The sequence below is a fragment of the Dipodomys merriami genome, unplaced genomic scaffold (genome assembly GCF_024711535.1).
Source record: "Dipodomys merriami isolate MVZ:Mamm:240054 unplaced genomic scaffold, mDipMer1.0.p SCAF_158, whole genome shotgun sequence".
NCBI classification, from domain to species: domain Eukaryota; kingdom Metazoa; phylum Chordata; class Mammalia; order Rodentia; family Heteromyidae; genus Dipodomys; species Dipodomys merriami.
This window is the reverse complement of record NW_027202915.1, coordinates 377,952-395,784: the sequence shown is the minus strand read 5'-3', so window position 1 is coordinate 395,784 and position 17,833 is coordinate 377,952. Positions and strand designations below refer to the sequence as shown.

General features: G+C 42.7%; 1 protein-coding gene across 4 annotated transcripts in view; it reads right to left on the bottom strand.

Annotated features, from left to right (window-relative positions):
• Positions 1–17,833, bottom strand: part of Desi2 (desumoylating isopeptidase 2) — a 48,991-nt gene that overhangs the window by 29,810 nt on the left and 1,348 nt on the right. The gene's annotated exons all lie outside the window — the stretch shown is intronic.

The following is a 17,833-nucleotide window of genomic DNA, read 5'->3' as shown; positions in this document are numbered from 1 at the left end:
GACTGAGAGGACTTAGCTGTTTAGCCTTGGTTTCTTCATGTAAATTTGATTTTTTTTTTTTTTTTGCAGGGGGTCCGGTCATGGAGCCTGAACTCTGGGCCTGGGCGCTGTCCCCTCAGCTCTTCAGCTCAAGGCTAAGCTCTACCACTTGAGCCACCGTGCCACTTCTGGCTTTTTGCTTATGTGGTGCTGAGGAATCAAACCCAGGGCCTCATGCATGCAAGACAAGCGCTCTACCACTGAGTCACCTTCCCAGCCCCTGATTTTTTTATTTTTTATTTTTTTTTCAGTTCTGGGGCCTGAACTCTGGGCCTGAGAGCTATCCCTCAGCTCTTCAGCTCAAGGCTAGCACTCTACCACTTGAGCCACAGCACCACTTCTGGTTTTTTTGTTTTTGCTTATGTGGTACTGAGGAATCGAACCCAGGGCCTCAGGCATGCAAGGCAAGCGCTCTACCACTGAGCCAACTTCCCAGCCCCTAAGAGGGCTGTTGTAAGGGTTAAGAGAATGAATGTGTGCCAGGAGCCAGTGGCTTAAGCCTGTAACCTAGCTACTCAGAAGGCTGAGATCTGAGGATCCTGGTTCAAAGCCAGCCTGGGCAGGAAAGTCCGTGAGACTCTTATCTCTAATAAACCACCAGAAAACCGGAAGTGGCGCTGTGGCTCAAGCTAGCCTTCAGCTGAAGAGCACAGAGACAGAGCCCAGCTCCTGAGTTCAAGCCACACGACCAACAAAGAGAGGGAGAGGGAGAGGGAGAGGGAGAGGGATAGGGAAGGGGGAGGAAGAGAGAGAGAATATATGGAGAGTGCTTGACTCATAGTAAACATCAAGTGTTAGAATGAGCAAGTACATACAGGCCCAGAACAAACATTTAATCCCAGTACTGGGGAGGTAGAAGCAGGAAGCCCAAGAGTTCAGGGTTACCTTTAGCTACATGGCAAGACCCTGCCTCAAAAAACAAAAAGAAACAAAAATCCCAAATAAGCAACAACAACAAAAACCACCACACAATAAGGACAACAAAAGACGCTCAAGGCCAATGGTACTGGGCTTGCCTGGGATGCAAAGGCCCTGGGTTGACTTGGGAGTTGGGTAGGGGAGGTGAGTTGCAAATGCATGTATTTACTGATAAAATATTCTTTTTTTTTTGGGGGGGGGGGGTGTCTGGTCGTGGGGCCTGAACTCTGGGCCTGGGCGCTGTCCCTAAGCTCTTCAGCTCAAGGCTAGCGCTCTACCACTTGAGCCACAGCGTCACTTCTGGTTTTTTTCTTTTTGCTTATGTGGTGCTGAGAATTGAACCCAGGGCCTCAGGCATGCAAGGCAAGCGCTCTACCACTGAACCACCTTCCCAGCCCTGATAAAATATTCTTTCCTAATATTTTTGTTTTACATATTGGGGAAAGATTATATGCATGCTAAACACACACACTAGTTCTGATTATCTGCATTTTCCAAATTTTCAAAAGTCTTCGGGAGCTGGTTTCAGATTGCTTAAGTATAGTGGGGCTCACTGAACTAAACAAAAAAAAAAAAATGACAGAGTCTGCCACAATAATTACCTATATTCCTGAGGTGTATAATCACAAGGCCCCTCTCTGGAGGTCTGTCACCTTGGTGCTAAAGTCCTTGCAGCCCTCTACTTCCTAACTCAGGGAAAGGTAAGCATACTGAAAAGGAGAAAGGATAGGTCTACTCTGATAATGAGCCTGTCACTGGACCAAGTCTAAGGCTCTTAAAATAAGCATACTAGCCAGGAACTGGTGGCTTACGCCTGTAATCCTAGCTACTCAGGAGACTGAGATATGAGGATCGAGGTTCAAAGCCAGGTGGGGTAGGAAAGTCCATGAGACTCTTATCTCAAGTGGAAGAGCACTCACCTTAAGCTGAAGAACTGAGAGAGAGTGCCCAGCTGAGTTCAAGCCCCCATAACCAACAACAACAACAACAAAAGCATCCTAAAGTACTGACATGAAACAATGGAAAAAAATGTTTAAAGGCAATAAATAAAACAAAGAGGAATTACTTTGGGGCTCAGTTTTGCCTAAATGTAAAATTCTGTCTTAAATATTTCTGTGTGATATTTTCTACCACCAGGTACACAAGTGAGCTGATAGTGCTATTTTGCTGCTATGTTATTCTGACAGAGAACTCTTGTTAAGCTTCATTTTTGTCCATGATTTCCTTTATCAATTTAAGAAAATGGCCGGGTGCTGGTGGCTCACGCCTGTAATCCTAGCTACTCAGGAGGCTGAGATCTGAGGATCGCGGTTCAAAGCCAGCCCGGGCAGGAGAGACTGTGAGACTCCTATCTCCAATAAACCACCAGAAAACCGGAAGTGGCGCTATAGCTCAAGTGGTAGAGCGCTCGCCTTGAGCTGAAGAGATGAGGGACAGCGCCCAGGCCCAGAGTTCAAGCCCCACGACCGACAAAAAAAAAAAAAAAAAAAGAAAGAAAGAAAATGTTATGCTGACAGCTGGGAAAGCAACAATGACAAATGCTAGATCTCTAGTCTGCAACTTAAAACATTTAATATAACCACTTAAGTCTTGGGCCCAACTTCTTTAGTTAAAATACTCAGAGTAAGTATAAAAGTATGACTGTTCCCTTCCAAGGTCAAGAGTCAGTGTTTACATTAGACATGGAGTGGATTGAAATGCTTCCTCCTCCACTATACCCAAAAACAAAGTGCTTTTCAACAGTTCAATTAAAAAGCTTCAAACTGGGTGCTGGTGACTCATGCCTGTAATCCTAGCTACTTACTTCTGAGGCTCAAGGTTCAAAGCCAGCCCAAGCAGGAAAGTCTGTGAGACTCTTATCTGCAATAAACCACCAGAAAACCGGAAGTGGCCCAGTGGTTCAAGTAATACAGTGCTCGCCTTGAGCATAAGAGCTGAGGGAAAGCGGCCAGGCCCAGCCCCACGACTGCCCCCCCCCCCAAAAAAAGCTTCAAGTAAAATTGAAAATAATGGAGACGGCATTTAATTAATAGCATACTTCTGTCTCTTGCAAAACCATTCTTTATGCTCATACTGCTAAACTACATCATAAAGTCTTTCTGGTACCACTGGATTGAATTCAGATAATCTTATAAGCAAAAGCTATTTTATGATACTAGTACAAAAAAAAATCAAACACACAGACACACAGACACATAGGCACACAGACATACACACACACACACACACAGACCAATGGAATATAACAGAAGACTCAGAAATAAATCTCCACAGCTACAGCCATCTGATTTTTGACAAGGCATCAAAAATGGGTTACAGAAAAGACAGCCTCTCGAATAAATAAATGGTGTCAGAAAACCTGGTTATCTTTAAACTAGATCTTTATTTCTTACTCCCTCAAAAAAAAATCAACTCAAAATGGATCAAAGATCCTGATAATATAAGTCCAGAAACTCTGAAAGAACTACACTACAGTAGATGTAAGCACAGGCAACTATTTTCTAACTAAGACTCCCATGGCCCAGGAAATAACACTAAGAACTGACAAACAGGACTTCAAAAAATTAGAGGTTTGGGCTGGGATGTAGCTCAGTGGCAAAGCGCTTGCCTAGCAAGTGCAATGTCCTGGGTTCGATCCCCAGTACCAAAAAAGAAAAGATAAAAAAAAAATACAGTTAAAAAAACCCAAACAAAAAAAATTAGAGGTTTTTACAAATCAAAGGAAACAACTATTTATTTATTTATTTATTTTGTGCCAGTCCTGGGTGGGTCTTGAACTCAGGGCTTGGCTCAAGGCTAACTACCATTCTACCACTCTGGGCCACAGTGCCACTTCTAGTGAAACAACTAATTTGTGATTGTTTACATTCTTTCTCAGCTCATTATGGTCCAAGACTGAATCGTGCTTCTGTTTCTATCCCTGATACAGTAGAAGGTATGCCTATATTGAATAAAAGGTTACTTTGTTTATAACTTTGCTGATGACATTAAAACAAGGTTTAACCTGGACTGCAATTAGGGGATTCTAGAACTATATTTCTTAATTTTTTCCAGAATCAATGGAGCATACATTTACTACATACATGTAACTAAAACCACATGCTTAAGAAACACCTAATTAGGTGTCCTGTGCTAAATTCTGTTCTGTTGTTTCATTCATGTAAAATAATGATTTCAGATTCATTAATGAGCTGCAGCCTGCTGTTTGAAAGACATCTCTCAGAGGTGCCTGAGAACAGGGACTTTGCCATGTTCATGTCTATACTGCTAGGGCTCAGCAGTGTTGAACAAACATTTGTTGAATTAATGAAAGAATGAAGACTTTCTTTTCAATGAGAGGTCACATTTAAGAACAAGACTGAGTGTTTAGCTCAGCATTACAGCACATGCTTGGCAGGCAAGCAGCCCAATGTTGAATGCCCCATACCCTGAGTCCATGAGTAGAATCGTGAAAAGTGACAGTGTACTTATGTGGTAGACTAAAATTAAGGATTATGGTACTAAGTATTTTGGACAGAACTGAGGCCTCTTTATACATTAGGCAAACTAAATTTTGGAAATAATTGCACTTGTCATAGGATTTAATTTTTAGGACCCACAAAAAGCTCAACCCACAATCATTGAATTGTTAAGGTTGTTTAAAGGAGGTTTTAAAAAGTTTAATTAACAATGAGTCAAATATTCCTTGAATAGTTTTAGGACCAAAGCCAGAGCTGGGCACTGGTGGCTCACGCCTATAATCCTAGCTACTCAGGAGGCTGAGATCTGAGGATGGCAGTCTAAAGCCAGCCAGGGCAACAATGTCCGTGAGACTCTTATCTCCAATAAACCACTCAGAAAAGCGCAAGTGGCTCAAATGGCAGAGTGCTAGCCTTGAGCTGAAGAGCTGAGGGACTGCACTCAGGCCCAGAGTTCAAGCCCTACAACCGACAAAAAAAAAAAAAAAAGAAAAAAAAAGAGTAGAGGTTAAGATCTGAGGATTATAGTTCAAAGCTAACTCAGGCAGGAAAGTCCATGAGTCTTATCTTGAGCAAAAAAAGCTCAAGGATAACACCTTGGCCCTGAGTTCAAGCCCCAGGACCAGAGCAACAACAACAACAAAAACCAACCTCAAAACTCTGGACTGGAGGAGTAGCTCAACTTCTAAAGCATCAGCAGTGAATGAAAAAGTCTAGAAAGAGTGTAATGTCTTGAGTTGGACCACTAATTTAGTAATGTAGAAACTTGCATTTTAGGACTGAACCTAAACTCCAAATTGGAAGGAGAGGGGAAACCAAGAGGATAGTGTTCTTTTTGGAAACTAGAATTGTGGCTGTACTTAGCCACACAGCTCTTGCATTATTTGGTGAGCTAGGTGCACACAAGAGATTTTGCTGCTGGAGGCATTCTCATCTAGTGGGTTGTTGGACTTGCAGGTAGATAACAGGCCAGAAATTAGAATTATATTACAGTATATATGGGCTGATCTCAGGCAACTTCCACAAATGTTAAAGGAATTATAAAAACCAAATAACCCTTATACACACATGTATATACACACAAACACACACACATATGCACATACATACATACATACATACAGGATTTTGGAGCTAATATCAAATGGAACCCAACTCTAGCTTTACTGCTCCAATTTGGGTATCACTGTTTTCTACAGTGGAACACTTCTTTAAATAAAAAGTGAGGCAATTTAACCATCAGGAGCCATAAAGGAAGGACAGATCTTTGGTCAAGGATATACCAGTAGCTGCGCTCCAAACAAGAACCTCCAAATCAACTCTCAAGGAAACATACAAATGGCAGCTTGCTTAGCTAATATAGTTCTGCAAATAATAACAATAACAATAGCTTATGTATTCTCATGTATACTGTTATTCCATGCATTTTAATTTAAATTCACTCAACCAACAACTCCCAAGAATGCTATGAACAAGACACCATTATTAACCTCATCTTAGAGAGGAACTGAGGTACAGAAGTAACTTTCCCAAGGTCACAAAGCTAAAAAGGAGAAGATAAAATATATTTATATCTTGCCATGTATGTTGGTTACAAAATATGCCACGGAGAGTTGTATCCCATCATATCTTATGTCAGATCCAGAAAGCAGACCTGACCAAGAACTGCTGAGGATAGCATCTTGCTGGTTCCTCTCTACCCCCTTGCCCTGCTTACTCCGAAGCAGTACAGATGGTTTAGTGTTAGAAATGGCTTGGGATGCTGTGGTGTCACCTAAAGGAAATCATCTTGGAAGGAGCTTGGCAAGGCAAAGTTTACTTCTGCAGAAGGGTGCACCATTAGCCAAAACTGTCAACAAGCACACAGAGTCGGCAGGCTGCTGTTCTTTTATCCCTATCACAGCAGGCCCCACCCCTCTGCTAGGATTGGCCAAGCTCAGGTTCACAATCTGCTCCTAATTGGCTAGTTTGAAGAGGGTAAGATGTATTTCCATAAAGTGACCATTACGACTTTAGGATCTGAGGATGGAGGTTTGAAACCAGGTCTGGCAGGAAATTCCCCTGAGAGCTCCAATTATCTAACAAAAAGCTGGAAGAGGAGCTGTAGCTCAGGTGGTAGAGCGCTTGCCTTGCATGCCTGAGGCCCTGGGTTCAATTCCTCAGCACCACATAAGCAAAAAGAAAAAAGTCGGAAGTGGCGCTGTGCTCAAGTGGTAGAGCACTAGCCTTGAGCTGAAGAGCTGAGGGACAGCGCCCAGGCCCAGAGTTCAGGCTCCACGACCGGACCAAAAAAAAAAAAAAAAGAACAGTGCTCAGGGCCTGAGTTCAAGCCTTAGGACTGGCACCAAAACACAAAACAAACAAATAAAAAAAATCCACAAAAGACTTTGAGATATGATTAACAGCACACAAGCAATTTTAAAACACCCACAACCCAGCTATTTCTTGAACAATCTGAGGCAGGACAAAACCTTATATTTCAAAAATCCTTCCTTAGCCCAAAACAGTCAAACAGTTCCACTTTTCCATTTTTTATTTTCTGATATTACTTTAGCAGAATTATCAATAAGAGCCAAGCTGCCAGGCCAAAGCAGGAAGTTTTAAATAACCCACTTTGATAGAAAAGTCTGCTCTTCTTACACCAGTTACTTGCCAGGCTGGGAAAAATCTGCTAGAGAACAACAAAGGGGCCAGAAGAGATGTGGGCTTGGAGGCTGAGGAGTTTGAGACCAATCTGGGTGACACAGTAGTAATCCTTGCCTCTCAAAAACAAGGACAAAAAGCTTAACTGAGCAGCAGGCCTCTGGAAGCAAGCAGCAACCTGGAATAAAGACAAGCCATTTACTGGCCCCACCAGCAAGCTTCTACTACCCTCATGCAAGCAGCAACCATGAATAAGAGACACGGTAAGGAAGGGATTATTACAAGATGATGAGTCGTGGGTGAACTTAGGGCAAGCCCTGCTAGCCTTCTTGAAACAATTACTACACAACAACCTTGGGGAGAGAGCAAGGAGGAGAAATCATCTCTGCCCTGGAGGTCATAGCAGAGTGAAAAACTAGGCTGCTACAGTATGTATCCAGAGGTGAATCAGTTCAAAGGGAATGGGAATGAAAGATCTTTGCTATCTGTTAGTCTCATATGCAATACATTTCTGCAGGACACTGTGGCTCTGTAATCCCAACTATGTGCAAGAAGCGTTATTGAAGGCCAGACCAGGTAAGAAGCTAGTGAAACCCTGTCTCAAAAACAAGCCAAGCAGCTAGCTATCAGGAGGCTGGATGTGATGATGGAGGTTTAAAGCCAGCCTGGGTAAATAAAACTCTTTATCTTCAACTAGCCAAGAGCCAGAGTGGAGGTTTGGCTCAAGTAGTGATAGACTGCCTGCAGAGAAGCAAAAAGCCAAGCAAGCAAGACAGACGGGGGAGGTAGGTAGTGCACACGCTGGAGGTCCCAGTGTGAGCAAAAGGGGGGAGAAAGACCAGGGGCTTAGAGCATGACTCAAGTGGTAAACACGGCCCTGAATTCTAACCCTAGTACCTGAAAACAAGGGCAGCAAAAAACTCAAACAAAATGAAGCCAAGTATGGGGGTTCACACAGTAAATTCCAGGTCTAGGAGGTGGGTTATGGTATAAGGCTAGTCTAGACCTAAAGCACAAGATCTTATCTGAAAAATAAATAAAACAAAAAGTTAGGGGCTAAGTGGTAAAACACTTGTCTAGCAAGTGCAAACCCCCAGTAATACTAATAAGACCATAAAGCAACAACAAAAATACATTTCTGCTATGCATGGTGATATAAGTCTGTGATCCTAGCACTAGGGAGGCCGAGACAGGAGGATCTTGAGTTTGAGGCTACCCAGAAAAATCCTGTTTCAAAAACACATATACACACACAAAAAAATCTATTTCTGATTTCCAGAGCATGGTACAACTGTGGTGGATGGTAAATAAAAGTAGTGTTAAAAGTACATGAAGAACATGAGGGGACAGCAGAGGAACAAAATGGCGTTAAGTGTGAGGGAGAAGCAGGCAGACAGGCAAGGCTGCACAGCGGGTCAAGGACAATTCACTCCATGGAATGGGAAGGCAGATGCAATGGACCAGTGCTGGGGGAGAGATGAGAAAATTCTCTTCAACTGCCTTTCTCCCCTTTTTCAGTGAAGTCAGCTATAAGGTCAGTTATCTCTAAGTCTGAGTTGAGAACAGAGTAGTGGAGTGAGAATCAAGCATTATAGTTGGAGAGCGGGTAAGTCCACTGACCAGAGGAATCAGGTAACACTGCTGGATGGCATTTAGGGTGCTCTTGGGATTTGTGGTCACCTTTAAGTGAGATCAGTCCGTGTGCAGGTGTTTTCCCTAGCTGCACTCTCAGCTGCTAAGGTATAGACTGAGAAACTCTGAACAAGAGTAGCTAGCAAGTAGGACAGAGGGAATGAGTACAATGGCAGACTACAAAATCTAACCCAGGTAAAGAGGGTGGTTTGGGAGTGAGGAACTGGCCCACATGATGGGCAGTTGTAGAGCGGCCTGCAGGTCCAGACAAGCAATGACACAGGGACTTCTGCCTAGGGGACCCTCAGTCCTCTCCCTTGACGCTTTAACAGATTGAAGCCAGCTTGTATTATGGAGGAAAACAATACTTCACTCAAGGTCTAGTGATTTAAATGCTACTAACAAATATCTAAAAACGTACTTCTACAGCAACATTTGGACTTGTTTTTGGCTACAAACAAAGTACACTGGCCAAGCAGGCATTTAAAATTAGCCATTACAAAAATGGTTTGGAAGCAGTGTTTTTGCTGACATGCTGGTCTCTGCTCAGCCATGAGTTTCAAACAGTGCTCACTGTAGAAAGTACTTTAAAGAAAGGTTTGAGAATTAGACTAGGGAAACACAGTCCTTCTTCCCCCTGTGTTGGAAATGAAACCCAGGGCCGGTAATACGGTAGTAAGTGTTCTACCACTGAGTCACATGCTGCCCCACCTCCCAGCCCTCAAATATAATATGTGCTTAGGCATAGATTTTCATGTCAAGACCTCTAGGTTATGATTACTCTCTACCACTTGTGGCATGATTTTGAGCAGATCTTCCTTCGATGTGATGATTTTCTTTGCTCTTGCCACTCTAAATCTGATTTTCAGCCCAACAGTATGGCTGGCCTGCTTGCTCTGGTCTGAAGCATTTGCCCTCCATATTAAATGGGGGGGGGGGGGGGGGAAGGGAGCTCCATCTTTCAGGAATGCTTTTTTTTTCCATCCATGCTATTACAGCTACCCAGCTAATAATCTATTCTGTCCCTCTCTTCCTTGCTTTGTTTTCCTCTAGCACTCACTGTCATTGCATATACCATACACCTTATTTATTAAGTTTTATTCCATTCATGGATGGTTTAGATAGAAGAGCATGCTCTAAAGTAACTTATTTAACTATCTGTATGTATGTTCTGGGTAAAAATTTCAAGGAAGTGGCACTGTGGCTCAAGCGGTAGAGTGCTCGCCTTGAGCTGAAGAGCTCAGGGATAGCGCCCAGGCCCAGAGTTCAAGCCCCATGACTGACCAAAAAAAAAAAAAAAAATCAAGAGCAAAAAAAGAATTCCATTTTGACCAATGGGGATTGGAGAAGAGAAGAAAAAGAATGATAAAAGAGGTACTAGTTTTTCTCCATTTACAGGCTGAGTCCAAGTCCAGCTTTTGAAACATTGAAAAACAAAACCAAAAAAACCTCTGGATGCCGGGCACCAGTGGCTCACAACTGTAATCCTAGCTACTCAGGAGGCTGAGATCTGAGGATCATGGTTCAAGCCAGCCTGGGCAGGAAAGTCTGTGAGACTCTTATCTCCAATAAACCACCAGAAAACCACAAGTGGTGCTGTGGCTCAAGCCATAGAGTGCTAGCCTTGACCTGAAGAGCTGAGGGATAGCACCCAAGCCGAGTTCAAGCCCCACAACAGACAAACAACTTCTAGACTTCTGGGCATATATATATGCTGAAGAACTGAAAACAAAGCTGAGGGCCAGTGGCTCAGGCCTGTAATCTTAGCTACTCATGAGGCTGAGATCTGAGGATCTCAGTGCAAAGCCAGCCCAGGCAGGAAATCCCATGAGACTCTTATCTCCAATAAACCACCAGAAAACCAGAAGTGATGCTGTGGCTCAAGTGGTAGAGCGCCAGCCTTGAGCTGAAGAGCTAAAGGACAGTACCCAGGCCCAGAGTTCAAGCCCCACGGACCAACCGAAAAAGCTTCAAACAGGTATTTATCTCTCTGGATCACAGAAGAATTAACCATAGCCACAGGTGGAAGGCAGTAACTGCCCAAGAATGTTTGGATATGCAAAATGCATAGAGTGCAATACATTCAGCCTTAAAAGGAAAAAGTCTCTGCTACCACAGAGATGCACCTTGAAGACTACATGTCAGTGAAACCACGCAGTCACATAAGGGGAAAGCTGCGATCACTTAGATGGGCACCTCGTCAAATTTAAAGACAGAAAAATGGCAGGTGCCAGTGAAGAGGAATGAGAGTTTCAGAAAGAGATTAAACAAGCCAAGAAAACTCTGAAGTAATTAATGAAGAAAACTGGCCCAGTCAGATAATAAATATACAATATGAATTATTTTTATTATTAATTCATCAAAATAATGTGGTTATAAGGCTGAATCACTAATTTGGTATGGGCAAGAATACAGTGTTGTAAGGACAATGTCATAATATCAGGAAAGACCTTAAGTTTTATATTGTTAAATGTAGGAGCCACATGCCATAATACACAGTAAATACGTACCAAAAGACATAGTAGCTGAAGCAAAACAAAATTATTTTCATGGATTCCATTTCCTCACTGCCCTTTATGCTTTGGCATTTGTATAGTCTAAGATTATTTTGGAAGTCTTCCCTTTACAGTCTATTAACCAACTAGCCTACACTTGAATAGTAATGGTGCTTTGGGATTCAAATAGTCTTGTGGAGAATCTTGACTGTCAAATGGAAAGTGTAACTTAAGAAAAATCCATTAAGGAAAAGTCTTTATCTAAATAATAGACTGCCCTTGGTATTTTGTAAATTTTTAATTTACAAGTTTCAGAAGTTGAAACTTTTGGCCAGACACTTGTGGCTCATGACTGCAATCCTAGCTACTCAGGAGGCTGAGAATGAGGATCTTGGTTCAAAATTAGCCTAGGAAGGAAAGTCCATGACATTTTTACCTCCAATTAATTACCAAAAAACAGAAGTAGAGCTGTGACTCAAGCGGTAAAGTGGCTGGCCTTGAGCAAAAATGCTAAGGGAGAGTGTAGTTCAAGCCCCAGTATTAGCACAAAAGAAGAAAAGAAGTTTTATTTTGCTAACTTCATCCACCATAAATGTGGCCACCAGGATTCTGAGCTGACATACCACATCCCTGCAACTTTACTCACCTATGTGCCTGGACTCTTTAACTAATAAATGATTATTTCCTGACCAAGGAACTGTTCAAAGGGAACACTGAACTCTGAACTCTGGGTTTACAATGTACCTCTTATAGATGATATGGCATGTGGAATGACCTGAAGATATATCCACACCCCAACCTCTACAACCTGTGAGCTTGTTACATGGAAAAATGACTTTTAGATATAGTTTCTTTTTTTTTTTTTTTTGCCGGCCATGAGGCCTGAACTCTGGGCCTGGGCGCTGTCCCTCAGCTCTTCAGCTCAAGGCTAGCACTCTACCACTGGAGCCACAGCGCCACTTCCGGCTTTTTCTGTTTATGTGGTGCTGAGGAATCGAACCCAGGGCCTCATGCTTGCAAGGCATGCACTCTACCGCTGAGCTACCTTCCCAGCCCCATAGATATAGTTTCTTAGAATAATTTTTAATGGTTATGCTTCCTTTTGTATTTTACTAATTTTTTGTTTATGTGATATCAAGGAATTGAACCCAGGGCCTCATGCATGCTAGGAAAGCACCCTATCACTAAGTTACATTCCCTGCCCCTAGATATCTTTTTTTTTTTGGTTGTGGGACCTGAACTCTGGGCCTGGCTGCTGTCCCTCAGCTCTTCAGCTCAAGGCTAGCGCTCTACCGCTTGAGCTACAGCACCACTTCCAGCTTTTTCTACTTATGTGGTACTGAGGAATCAAACCCAGGGCCTCATGCATGCAAGGCAAGCACTCACTCTACCACTGAGCCACCTTCCCAGCCTCTAGATATCATGAAAAAAAAAAGTTTAAAATTGGAAAATGACACTAGAGTACTGGGTAGACCATTTAATTACACAAGTCCTTAGACATAGTTTGGGTTTCTTGGGCTGGAGACAGAATAACTGTAGCAGAAGACAGAAATTTCAAAAGTGTGGGGGTTCAACAGGCCACTGTTGGTTTGAAGATGCTTTAAGTAGCTGAGTTTCCCAGTTGATACCCAGCAAGGAACTGGACCTGAAGCCTAAATCCCTAAGCAACTGAATTCTGCCAACTACCTGAATGAGTTGGGATGTAGATCTGTCCTGGGAGCCTGGCACCAGGACTTACCCTTGTGGTGTGGAACCACACTTGATATACACTACTGAAACTACTGTTTCAAACAACAGTGCAGCAATAGAGAGCAAAAGCAGAGACTGAATTCTTTTATTTTCTTCATATATTAAACTGTTAGGAAAGAGGGGGAGAAGCAGAGAAGCAGAGAAGGGGGGGAGAGGGAGGGAGGGGAGAGAGGGAGGGAGAGGAGGGGGAGAAGAGAGAGAGGCATAATTAAGTAGTAGAGCACTTGCATAACACATGTAAGCCCCTGGGTTTGACCGTCAGCATAGGGAGGAGGGTTGAGAAAAGAAAATGCCATGGATAACATGAGGCAGAGCAGTTTTTGTGGTTCTTCTGTACGTTAGCTAGACTCATAGGTCACTGGTCAAGTGGTAAAAAGTGGCAGTGATCTCGGTGTAAGAAAAGTAAGGACTGGGGCTGGGAAGGTGGCTCAGTAGTAGAGTGCTGCCCAGCATGCGTGAAGCCCTGGGTTCAACTCTTCAGTACCACATATATAGAAAAAGCCGAAAGTAGCGCTGTGCCACTGGCAGAGTGCCAGTGCAAAAGCAGCTCAGGGACAGTGCCCAGGCCGAGTTCAAGCCCCCAGAACTGGGAGGGAAAAAAAGAGTAAGAGATTAGAGAAGGGTTTTCATCTTCTCATTTGAAATGGCAAAAAAAAAAAAGTTGGCAAGATTGGCATAAGGAAGTCCAGAAGGTTCCCAGTGTGGGTGGGTCCCATCTATCTTATCTAGGAGAGCTCTGGACCAGATATATTCATCTAGCTTGAAGTTTAACAATCACAGATAGATACAGAGGAATTACTTCTCATTTTCTATCTCTCACTACTTTAGCCATGTTATATTAACATAAACCTTTGCTAAAAGATTTTTTTTTTAATCCCATTGCTGGTCCCTGGTATCTCAAGCTTGTAATCCTAACCAATCAGGAGGCTGAGATCCTAGAACAGACATCTGTGAGACTCTTAGAATTAACCACCAAAAAAAAAAAAAAAAAAAAGCTAAAAGAGGAGTTATGGCTCAAGTGGTAAAGTATCAGCAAAAAAGCCAAGGGAGAAATTGAGGCCCTGACTTCAAGCTCCAGTACTAGCACACACACAAGGGCACACTCGGGCATGCACCCTGCATGTACATATGCACACACACTCAAGAAATCCCATTAATTTGGTGCGTTAGACTATTCTGCAGGTGAATTTGAAGCACAGAAACAGCACAATCACTGATGTTTCAGCAATATTAACTTTGGTAACAGAATGGGAAATGGATTAGATTTTTTGTTTTTTGTTTTCTGGTCGGTTGTGGGGCTTGGTCTTGAACTCTGAGCTTGGGAGCTTTCCCTACGCTCTTCAGCTCAAGGTGAGCGCTCTACCGCTTGAGCCACAGCGCCCAAGCGCCGCCACTTCTGGTTTTCAAGAGGTTTATTGGAGATATGAGTCTCATGGACTTTCCTGCCCGGGCTGGTTTTGAACCATGATCCTCAGATCTCAGCCTCCTGAGTAGCTAGGATTACAGGTATGAGCAACCAGCGCTCAGCTGGGAAGTGGATTAGGAAATAGTAATCCTACAGACTGAAACTAAGGAGGCCATTATATTATGCAAAAATAGATAACCAGCATATGAACTTGATAAGTAACAGTGAAAATGCAGAAGGTGGCTCAGTAGTAGAGTGCTTGCCTTGCATACATGAGGCCCTGGGTTTGATTCCTCAGAAAAAGCTGGAAATGGTACTGTGACTCAAGTGGTAGGAGGGCTAGCCTTGAGCTGAAGAGCTGAGGGACAGCGCCCAGGCCCAGAGTTCAGGACCCATGACTAACAAAAAACAAACAGAAAAACAAAAAACCAATTTAGAGAATATTCAGAAAGTACTTAACTCCTGCCATTTCCAACGATCTCTCTTGTTAGTGTAACCCACCTAAGAGGCTAGAAAAGACTGTCACTTGCTCAGCTTCAGCAGTGAGTGATGTGTGAACCAATTCTGAACAATCCCTGGAGGGAAGGGGAAGGAATTAGGCATCTGGCAAAGTTCTTCCTCTCTGTTGAAAGGAGAAACATCCCACCCCTGCTCCTGTGTTCCTGAACAGCCTGTTGAATGAGGATACCAACTTAGTGCTAGATTATTTTGTAATCAGGAAGGGATAAACCAAGACAAAAGCCAGCAAATAATCCTCAAACAGTAGGGTGGAAAATTTTGGTTCTTGAAGACTTGGATGACTGAACTGCTGTTTATCTTTGGCCCAAATAACAAGTATCAATTTAAGCTCTTGCAGGTCAAGTTTTGATACTTTCAGATAGATCAAATAAAATAAAGGAAACCAAGCTGGGTGACTGACTGTAGTTATAATAAAAAGGACTGCCGATGTAGCTCAGTTGTAGGGCACTTGACCAACACAAATGTGGTTCTGGGTTCCAACCTCAACACTGAAACTAGCAAATAAAAATTTAGGTTCAAGCCGGGTGCCTGTGGCTCACGCCTGTAATCCTAGCTACTCAGGAGGCTGAGATCTGAGGATCACTGTTCAAAGCCAGCCCGGGCAGGAAAGTCCATGAGACTCATCTCCAATAAGCCACTAGAAAACCAGAAGTGGTGCTGTGGCTCAAGCAGTAGAGCATTCGCCTTGAACTGAAGAGCGCAAGGACAGCGCTCAAGCCTAGGGTTCAAACCCCAAGACCGACAAAAATAAATAAATAAATAAATAAATAAAATTTAGGTTCACTCCCAAGTTTTGGTTTGGGATATCAATTTCAGAAAAAAGTACAAGCTCCCAAGATAAAATTACAACCAAGGTGGTAGTGTTTGAAGGGTGACATACGGTGAAGGGGAACAGTGTAAAGAACAGAAAGATGGATGGGACCATGTAAATAGAACTTGTCAAGAAGTCTGAAATGGTTATAGATGTATGAGAAGTCAGAGCTATCACACCAAATAACCTCACACCTTCCTGGAGTTGAATGGAAACAGGCAGCCATAAGAATGGCAGAAGATCAGACAAAAATGTTCCTATCAGACAAGTGCTTAAAGAGTTTCTTGTTTAAGACTTCAAAGATGTACAGATACTATTGTAAAATAGAAAGAAACTGCTTTATAGGCTGAATTTACAAATATTTTCAAATGCCTCAAATTTTTACTTTTAAGAAATTCACTGGCCGGGCGCTGGTGGCTCACGCCTGTAATCCTAGCTACTCAGGAGGCTGAGATCTGAGGATCGCGGTTCAAAGCCAGCCCGGGCAGGAGAGACCGTGAGACTCCTATCTCAAATAAACCACCAGAAAACCGGAAGTGGCGCTGTAGCTCAAGTGGTAGAGCGCTGGCCTTGAGCTGAAGAGCTGAGGGACAGCGCCCAGGCCCAGAGTTCACGCCCCACGACCGACAAAAAAAGAAAAAAAAAAAAAAAGAAATTCACTGGCTGGGCAGATGGCTCAGTGGAAGAGTACTTGCCTTGCATGCATGAGGCCCTGTGTTCGATTCCTCAGCACCACATAAGCAGAAAAAAGCCGGAAGTGGTGCTTTGGCTCAAGTGATAAGAGTGTTAGCCTTGAGCTGAAGAGCTGAGGGACAGCGCCCAGGCCCAGAGTTCAGGCCCCACCACAGGGCAGAGGGGAAGGGGGACAGTGGCTGATGGCGGCATGCTCTGATCCTACAACCATCTAGTCCCCTTTGCCTCTTCTGCTCTGGTCAAAACAATGCCATTGTCATGAACTGTCACTCCTCTTGCATCTTGCTTGTGATACTCTAAAATCCATGAAGAACAGGGAATAATTAGTTCATCCTGTGGCTTCTAAAGTACTCCAATGAAATAAGTAGTAGTTAACTGAGGTCCTGAATTAGAGATTTAAAACACTCATAGACCAAAACAACACATACAAAATCAAGTTTCTTATCTAATTCAACTACCTACTACTCTGATTCATATGCTTCTGCTGACAGGAAAAAGCAGTATGTAAGAAATAATAACAGAAAAATTTCAGTGGAAAATATAATAAATCAAGGTATGTTCTACAAATTGTAGATTACATTTTAGTTACCTGGGCAGCCTACTTACCCCTTTTTTTGCCTGCTTGCTCTGTTAACTACTAAAGTGGTATGAGGAATAGGGTCTCTATTAAATTAGTTTATATTTTAGAATCCTTCAGAACAATCTTCCCCTAAAAAATATTGGCTTATTGCCATTTCTAGTGGTTACCAGTTTGCCACAATTACTGATAATTTTCTTGATTCACAGAACAACTGCAACTCACTATATGCCAAGTAATGTATTTTCAGCTTAATTTTAAAAGCAAAACTGTACTCTCAGCAATTTCTTTTAGGCTCTGAAACTATGGCCTCTGGGCATTGCATAATCTTAATTTTATTATTTTTTAAAGGATAAATCTCAACATATGCTTTCAAGAAGAAATATCCTAAAGAATGGTTTGCAATAGTCCTCCTCAACAAAAACAAGAAATAAATTCAAGTGAGGGGGCAGAATCAACCCCTAAGAAAGAAAAGTATCTAAGGGAACACAAAAAGTTAATCTGTCCTTCTATACCAATATTGGTGCTTGAATTCTGGGCTCTGGGCCTGGGTGCTGTCCTTTACCTTTATTTTTTTTTTTTCTTTAATGGATCCCTTAGCTTTGCTTAAGGCTGGTAGCATTCTATCATAGGAGCCACAATTTTACTTCCAGCTTTTTAATGGTTAATTGGGAAAAAATCACATACCTTCCTACCCAGGATGGCTTCAAACTTAAATTCTTAGATCTTAGCCTCCTGAGATAGCTAGGATTACAGGCATTAGCTACTGATGGCCAGCTACATCTGCAGAATTATGTGACATGGGCCATGAAGTGCCGGACTCTTGTGGGATCTCTCGTTCAGATTAGTCTTTTCTAATTTTTGCTAACAGGCTCCGCGAGGCTTACATCAGAC